Raw genomic sequence first — 9,315 nt, 5'->3', positions numbered from 1 at the left:
CAAGGTAAGAGAAAGCAATTTTGTTCAAAAAGGAGAATGCTCAAATAACAGGGATCCTACTCTCCCCTTGTGTTTGGCATGGTGGAAATTACAGGCAACCCCTATATTTCTGTGGGACTGAAAATTTGGCATTCTGGAGGTCCCAGTTCAAAATTACTGCTTTTTTTACCACCAAATTTAACTGTCAGGGTATCAGGTTACTATTTCATATAACCTAAAGAAATTTATGGATCTTGTATTGTAAGGTTAAAATATGTATGCTTTTATTTCTGCTGGCATTTTCACACATTTTCCTCAGTCTGCATGTCTTTTAAGATAAGAAAAGCCCCCAGCCTTTCTCCCCTTTCTCCCCCAAGGGAGATTGCCATCCTCCACCAACCTAAGAAAAACAAAATTTTGAAGCTTATTTATTTATATTTTCTGCTTTAGTACCCTGGGAAACCATAAAGCAAACCGTGTGCACATCCCTGTAAATTCTTCCAATTAAAATATCTTGATTTGCAAAGGTCATACTTTGACAAGGAAATTGTTTAATAGTTTTAGTTTCTTTAAAATCTAGGATTCTTAGGACTAATTTAAGAATAACAAACTGTTACCTCAATCATTTTGTTTTGTAAGACAGATGAGAGAGATATTATTGGGGGAACATTTATTCTGAACGACCTTATGTTTCCTCTAAGGGAGAAAGGATGCTCGGCTCTCAAGTGTGAAGCTCTGTTTAGCTATTGCTAATGATAACAGTGACCTCTTGTGGATATTTCTAAAATCTTTTCTTATTCAAGTTATTTTCACCTGGTGGTACTTTTGGATCTGTTTGTTGGCGTTTCTAATACATTTGTAACATAATAAAAGAAGAAACAATTCCTCCCTTGATCAAGTTTTCTTACTAGATCCCTGATTTCACTGTACCAGATCTTTACGTTAGAAAGGAAAATAGTACATATATTGAACAGGAAGAGAGCTGGTTCAAAAAATAAATGGATGGGCTTGAAGTTTACTAATTAAGTGTGCTACTGTAACCAGAAGTCATGGACAGACTTTGGTACTTCCAATTAAAGATGTTACATCTGTCTGAGCAAAAGCAGTCAGTAGTAACTTCACCTGGGCTAACAAATTTTTCTTTTGACTTCAGACACAAAATGTAGGTTTGGACTAGTGTCACAGGATGTTCTGCACCATACCTTCTTTTTTGTTTCCAGCTGCATGCTTTATCCCAAAGCAGATGAGTCTCATCTACACTTTGGTCAAGGGCTGGTAGGTTCTTGCAGAAAGGCTGGATGGATAAACACAGGACATGAGTATCTCTTTCATTGAAACACAGAGGGGTTTGGGTTGGGAGGGACATTAAAGATCATTTATTTCCAACTCCCTGCTTTGGGCAGGGACACTCCACTAGACCAGGTTGCTCAGAGCCCCATCCAACCTGGCCTTGAACACTTCAGAGAAGGCTTCTCTGGGCAACCTATTTCAGCATCCCACCACCCTCACAGGAAAGAATTTCTTCCTAACACCTCATCTAAATGCACTGTCTGTCAGTTTGAAGCCATTCCCCCTTGTCCTATCATGCCCTTGTAAATGGTCCCATTCCAGCTCTCTTGTAGGCTCCTTCATGTACTGGAAAGATGCAGTTTGGTCACCCCAAAGACTTTTTTTTTTCCAGGTTGAAAAAACCCAACTGTCTCAGTCTTTCCTCATAGGAGAGGTGATCCATGCTTCAAGCTGAAAAAAATTATGTGCCGGAGATGGGGAAAAAATACCTAATGGTTTTTGCCCAGGACTAGTCTTGGGAGAAATCCTTCCTGTTGAGTAACTCCTGAGGTTCACATACCCATGGAAGTGTTTTACAAAGCTGAAAGACATTGGCACAGAGGAGGAAAAGGAAAATATGTCTGAACACCCACAGGTCTGAATGAATGGAAATTAAATTCAATAATGCAAAATACATTTTTGGAAGCACCAACAAAAATTATCTGGAAGACAGGAAGAGAAACCTGGAAATGCTGAAAAGAGAGAAAGAAGGAGTGAGCTTATGATGACCCATCAATGGCACTGGGATCCATTAAGGGGAAGATTGAGTCTTGAGAGGGGTGTGTCTCATCCAAGGGGAAATATTGGAATGTAATACAGTGTGCATTTCTAGGCATGTATATTAAGGACACGGGAACTTGAAAGTCAATCTAATGGAGAGATGGGCTACTTTGACTGTCAGAGAAGAGGACAAAGCTATCCTGCTCCTGCCAGCAAAAGGAGAAGAAAGTTATGATTATTCTGCACAGTTCCAGCTGGTCTGGAGGACATGGAAGGGGAAATCTGCAGAGCACACACCAACAACTGAGCCTAGCAGATTTTGCAGTCTTTGCTTTGACCAGTTGGTGTCTGCAGCAGGTGAAGGACCAAAGTCCCACCACCATGAGAGGAGCCAGAAGGGACCACAAAGAGAAGGATGGGGAGAAAAAGGAAGTTTAAACACCCCTTCCATGTATATCATGGAAGAGACAAAAGCAACAACTTACCTTTAGGTAAGAAAACAAGCCTTTCCATGAAGAGGAAATAAAAAGGAGCACACACTTGGCTGAAATGACCAGTCATTAGAAATGTGAACCAGAGTTTGTTAATGGACTTTTGGAACGCGCTGTCAGTTGCAGGTATTGGCACAGAATGATGGTTGAATGATGCCAACCTTACACAATAATCTCATACTCAGAGGACTTACAGGAAAAGACAGGAGACATTGCAAATTTTGCAAAGTGACAGTGTAGTTGCTTTCTTTATCCAGGAACCATTTATTAAAAACATTTATTAAAACAAATAACATCTACCCCCTCTTCCCCACAAAAAAAAAAAAAAAAAAAAAAAAAAAAAAAAAAAAAAAAAGCCAACCCAAACTATGTCATACTTTAAAAAGGGGAGGAAAAAAAAAACCCAGAAAGTTATCTTCCTGACATTGACTGTCCCCTGCAGCTTCTTTTCAGGATCCTGTGAGATTTAATTTTCTGGTAACAGATTTTTCATTTTCTTTACTTATGTAGTTAATTCATAGTGAAAACACCACCTTTATAGAAATATGTACTTAGTAAAGTAGATAGCTGATAAACAGCCTAACCACAACACACTCATATTATTTTTTGTACACATTGTACTGAGCACTGTGAAACTGGGACACACTGTACTTAAAGCACCACACCAGGAAACCATATTCCATTACCATTTCACATGGGGGAGGAAGGGGAAAAAAATAACACTGTTCATTTTGCTTGTTTTTCTTTCTCTGTAATTACTTTCTAAGATTCATCACTTAATATGATTTCCAAATTTCCATAGGTCTCAAATGTCTTTCTCGAGTTTCAGAAACAGCAGACTGGCAGCAGCACAGCCAGGGATCAGCATTTCACCTGGGCAGTGACACTGCCCCCACAGCTCTTGATTGATATCTCTTGCCATTAATGCAGGTCTCTGGCCTTCAGATGTTTAATTACCTCCCTTTGAAGTGATGCATGGTCATTCACAGCAATGTAATTGCCCTCCTGGCCAGTGCCTGAGACATGGGGTTCTCCTTGAAGCTGGGCACAGCATCCCTGTGATTCCTGGGCTAAAGTGCTCCACCAGCCCGGGGCCAGCAGCAGGGTGCTGCAGCCCAGGCAGGACACGTTTGTGAGAGAAGCACCACCATGTCCCACAGCACAGCAAAAGGATAAAGAGAAACCCACAGCAGTCTGGGAAAGGGGGCAGGAGGGGTACAAGGGCAGAATCACCAGGTTCCTGCCTGGAAGCCTACAAAAATAAAAGCCATCCTGAATTAGTCACAAGTCCAGGGGCCAAGCACTGCTCTGGTCACACTTGGGCAGAGCAAGAGCCAGACCCCTGCAGTGTACTGCAGGATTAGTCATGCTCTGAGGGAACAAGACAACACAGCAGATTAATACTGAAACAAGTCATTCCCAGGGCTCTCAGAACCATCCATCTCATTTTCTCACTATTTGTTTCTTCTGCTTGATCAATAATCTTTTAAAATGCAGATTTTTCCTTAGCAGGAATGGGAATTAAAATTAGTGTCTCTGTCCTCTGTGTGGCCACCACTTTTCACTAAAGCTACAAGAACTGAGGCTTCTCTCTCACTGGAAAATCTTGCTGAAATCACCAAGCAGCTTAACATTTTGTGGAGGGAAGGACTGCTGCTCCAGCCATGAGACCTTACAGACTCCCACTGGCAGCAGCACTTGGAGCCCTCCAGAAAGATGGGAAGGATTACTTCATGTTTTATGTGCTCTGGGTATATTTTAACCACAGTAATGAGTAGTGGTTGCAACATAACACTGTCTCTGTCAGTGGTTGTCATGGCTCAGTCCCAGCAGTCTGCAGGGGCAGGATAATGTAATTACCTCCCAGTAGCTCCTGGGAGAGGTAGCTGGTTTCAGTCATCTTGCACTGGTGTGGCTGACAACAGAGGCACAACCTTGCACCCAGGAAGGGTTTTCTGTCTAAAAATTTAGCAAGAGAAATGAGGCATTAAGGAGGAGTCTCAGTGCCTCTTTCCAGAAGAAATCAGGAACCAAGTTTCTCTGAGCAGGATGTGTGGATGCAAACAGGCTCATAGGGCTCTTCCTAAGCTTCTTCTGGGAACATGCAGGGAACTCCTGGCTCCCAGGAGTAAAGATACTCATTTTCCAAAGTACAAACATTATACTAAAAACTCCCAGAGGGGTGCAGGACATGTAAATGTGCCTAGGAAAAATACTTACATCTGTACAGCCCTGAAGGCATCAAGTTATTGTCAAGAACAGAGTTCTTGACAAGACAAGGTTAGGGTGAGGGTGCAGCCCTTGGGCTGGCTCAGAGCAGCACAGGCAGCTGCCTTTCAGCCTGAGCAGGAGCCAAGAGGTGAGTGGAGGTGAGAGGAGATAGGGTGACAAGTCACCTGGTGCTCCTGTCGGACGTTATGCAATGAGGGGAGTTGGGTAACCAGTGGTAACCAAAATAAAGGATTTGTGTGCATGTTGTATAACATGGCTCAACCCCAGACAGCAGTGAAGCACCACACAGCCACTCACTGCCTTCTCCCTGGTGGGATAAGGGCAAGAATTGGGAGGGTATGAGGGGAAAAAATGCTGGCTTCAGATAAAGACAGTTCAACAGGTAAAGTAAAAGCCACACATATCAGCAAAGTGAAGGAAGGAATTCTTTCACCCCTTCCCACAGACAAGGTGTTCAGTCAGCTCTAGAAAAGCAGGGCCCCATCACACATAATGGTGACTTGGTAAGACAAATGCCATCACTCTGAGCTTCCCCCTGTTCTCCTTCCCCCCCCAGCTTTATATCCTGAGTCCATAGGGTGTAGGGCATCCCTTTGGTGCGTTGGGGTCAGCTCTCCTGGCTGTGTCCCCTTCCAGCCCCTTGTGCACCCCCAGCCTGTTCATTGGTGGAGTGGGGAGCAGAAAAGGCCCTGACTCTGTGTAGGCACAGCTCAGCAACAGTTGAAACATCTGTGTAGTCAACTCTGTTTCCAGTCCAAATCCAAAAATTATGAGATGTTGAGGCCACCTGCCCATGGCTTTTTCCAAAAATCTGCCCTCACTAGCCCATCCTCACCCACCTGAGCCCCCCAAAGACCAAGTCCCTATTGTTTACCTCCAATCTGCCAATGCCAGAGTTAGGGAGTGCAAAGGGCAGCTAGTAATAGCCTGGTCCAAACTGAAAAGCAGTCCTTTACACACCCTCCAGTCAGCCTGTGGAGATCCTTGACAAAAAAGTGTATGGGTTCATAACAGTGCCATAAAAAATAAAGGTGTGAGATGTACTGAGGGCTCTGGAACACACAGACGTCACATCTGGCTGAGGAAGTCTCCTCAGTGCTAGAGTCCGTGTGATGAAGTACTAGCATTTCTCTGGGCTCCAGATAATGTTACACCCTCTTCCTCCCCAGCTCCTCAAATTTGTCCAGTTCAGGAGCCATCCCCAACAGGTTTGTGTGAAGCTGCACATTTTGGGTGGGAAAGAGAATTTCACACTGCGGCCACACACATCTCTTCTGTGCCAAGCAGTGCCTGTGCCAGAGAACAATCTCACACGCAGCTTATGAACAGAGCAGAGCCAAAACCACCCCTGCTTTCCCTGTATTCCCTTTTCCACCTGGAATGCACGGAGGCAAAGGACAGTGCCATTGGTGCTCCTGCCCAGCTGGTTGGGACTTGCAGCGCCGCTGCCTTGGCTCTGCCGGGCGGTGCATGAGGGACGTGAGCCCTGCTCCTGCTCCAGGAGCAGCTCCAGAGCAGGACGTGCTTGCTACAAACCCACTCCCCACCCGGGGACAGATGACTCAAGCAAGAGCTCAGAAATATTTAACTCCTCTGTGCCAAGAGATTTTCCAGCACCAGACCCAGAAGGAACAGAGTGCTGAGCAAAAGGCAAACTGCAATCAGCAGCTGTCTGTCTAAAGAGGAACACATATTGCTGCTAAAAAAAGGATGTAAACTCAGACTGTCTTACAACTGGAAGAACATCAACTCTTACCAATGCTTTAGGAGACATGTTCTCCAAGAGGAATTACCTCTTACTGCTCTCAACAATAAAATGAAAAAGCTTCTGTGCTGCAGAATTAGCACGTACTGAAAATATTTGAAAATAACTGGCCAAAGCCAGCACTTAGGCAGAGTCAATTGCTGCAAAGTAAACAAGAAAATTACTTTCTTGAAAGCACCATCTGGTAAGGAGGCACCTCTGTGAAATGAGAAGCTCGTGATTCAGATAAAGAGTTCTGAACACAACCTTGTAACTGTCTACACAGCAAACAAAACAGTTCAGCGTGTGAAGAGTGGGAGGCACATTTTTTGTACAGTTCCTTTACTTAGGAAAGTGTGATCGATTTGGGCCTCTCTAAGCAAAACAAAACATACCAGAAATAACAGAAGCTCTGAGCCTAGACAAAACAATCCAAAATGAGGGAAAATGGAAGATCTTTATGCACAATTAATCTGAGGAATTGATACACTGTGTTACCAAGGTCACAATATTGCAGAATTATAGAGGGAATCTATTGTTTTTTATGAATGCCATGATTATGCCACATTACTTGCTCAAACTCAGAGCATCCCTCAAATTCTATATATAAATTTGGAAAACGAAATTTTTCCAGGATGTGTAGAAAAATCAAATTGAGGGACTTGGGACAAACATCTTGCCAGATTCTTTTAATTTTTCCCATTCAAGAATTTCTTGTACTTTCCAAGTGTCTGCTAGTATTCAATATTGAGAAAGAACATAAGACTACTTGGAAACTGGTCCAATTCTTATGGAGGTTTTACTCTGCCTGGGTGCAAATGAGCTTAATCTTGAGCTTTGTAGGTAAACCTGATGTGGGGACAGAGTCGATTCATAAGAGCAGTGAGCAAGGGAGAATAAAAACTTACTCTTAAGTAACTTCCTATCTTCCCATCAGTTTTTCCACTAGTACACACGAGGTTTGGGAACACTGCACCTTAAGCAAACCAGGCTGGGTATTTCAGCATTCACTTTTCCTCCAGAATTGACTCTGGTCCCACCACAGGCTCAGTGCCTGAGGTTTGGATGTTCCCTCACGTGCCCTCCTGCCCTCCACTTCCAGTAGAGACCAGGGAAAGAAAGAACCAGGTGATTTCTGGTTCTGGGTAAGTAACTTCTGTTTTCTTTGAATATCTCTATTTGAATCTTGGTTTCCATTGGCAAATGAACTTTGGGTCTACAACATAAGGCTTCACAGATTTACTTAAAAAATTGATCTGAGAGTGCTCCACATAAAGAAGCACCTCTTCTTGATGTGCCTGTAGAGAACAATGTCCTTTCTACAGTGTTTCTCTAAGTATGGGCAGGGCTCCAGGCAGATGCATGAAGGTATCAGGAATGAAGTCACCCTTCAGCAATGCACCAGGTGCAGCTTAGGCTCTAATTGGCAGAAAGCAAATTTATCTTGACAGTTTTGGTACATCTCTTAATAGAAGAGCTGTTTTCTGTAACATACACCATCACTGGTGCTTTAACTGAAGCCACCAGTCAGCAAAACCTTCCTGGGATTTTGGATTATTTACTTTTTCTCTTTTCTCCCTTGAAAAGAAAGCCAGTGGGTCAGCAAGGGAAGAACAAGATGTTGTGATGAGAAGGGGCAGAGAATCACAGGCAAGATTCAGGATGATGGGTAGTGGGTCCACTGAGGGCTTTGTGAGCTGAACTGAGACTAGGAGGATTTTATGATGTTGTGAACAGGTTGATGGGCTGAGGGGGCTACAGAGAGGTGCCTCCCTTTGGCTTTTGCTATAGTAAAGACAGATTATGCTTTTGGTCACTTGCTGTTTACCATTCTCAACATGCCATCCTCAGATTTGCAAGGACACAGGCCTATAACTTTAAAAGAGCAGCTCTACCTTTGGAGCACACTGGGTAGAGAAAAGGGGACCAGAGCTGTTTCTGTAACTTTGTCTGTGGTAAGGTTAACTAGCCTGAGCCCAACAAAACCTACAGTGCTCAAAATCCAGGTCCTCCCGGGAGCAAGGCTCCAATATGGCTGTTGCACAAAAAGAGCAGCAGATGTTTATGAGAAAAAACGTAAGCAACATTTACAAGTGAAGACATTTCTTCCATGGATGCATGAAGTCCCAAATTTAGCAGACAAGGCAGAACCCCACATATGGCAGAACAGAGCTATAAAAGTTGTCAGCAAGTGATATTCATCTCAATTTAGAAACAACTTGTTCCTACCATGTAATGTAAATGCAATGGAAAACATGTTTGTCTTTTAGCTGCAAGTGTAGTAGGCACAGTCATTAGAGGAACTGAGCAAAGTGCTGGCATGGATTCACTTTCTTTTTATTCTTTTTTGCACCTGATAGTATCAGATTTTCTCCTGATCCTTCTTATTCTATTATTCAATAGGTAACAGCTTCAAGCAAGTGCTGTTGGACAGAATTAAGCAGCATTATTTTTGGTTCCTGGTTTCATTACTGATGCAAGACAACAAACCACTAAGGTTTCCACACTCTAAGAATGGCATTGCTCAGGGAAGCAGGCATAGTCTGAGATGCTGCCTTTCCAGGGCTTGGTATCTATCTATTAGCAAAGGACATGCAGAATAAGGGGAAAAAAAAGCTATTTACTAACATCATGCAGTTACTTTACCTTTATTCTTCTCAAGTCTCAAGGAGCACGAGGATCTGGCTAATAAAAAGGAAACCTTGATAACCTCCTTTCTTCAGTGAAAGGAATGTTGTTTCAAAAAGCTGTTGTCCAGGGTATTGAAGCAACTCAAGCAGCATTTACAGACACTCCCACATACACTTGCAACCTAGAAGA

This window comes from Melospiza georgiana, chromosome 2 (genome assembly GCF_028018845.1).
Source record: "Melospiza georgiana isolate bMelGeo1 chromosome 2, bMelGeo1.pri, whole genome shotgun sequence".
Lineage (NCBI taxonomy): Eukaryota > Metazoa > Chordata > Aves > Passeriformes > Passerellidae > Melospiza > Melospiza georgiana.
This window is presented reverse-complemented; position numbering follows the sequence as displayed.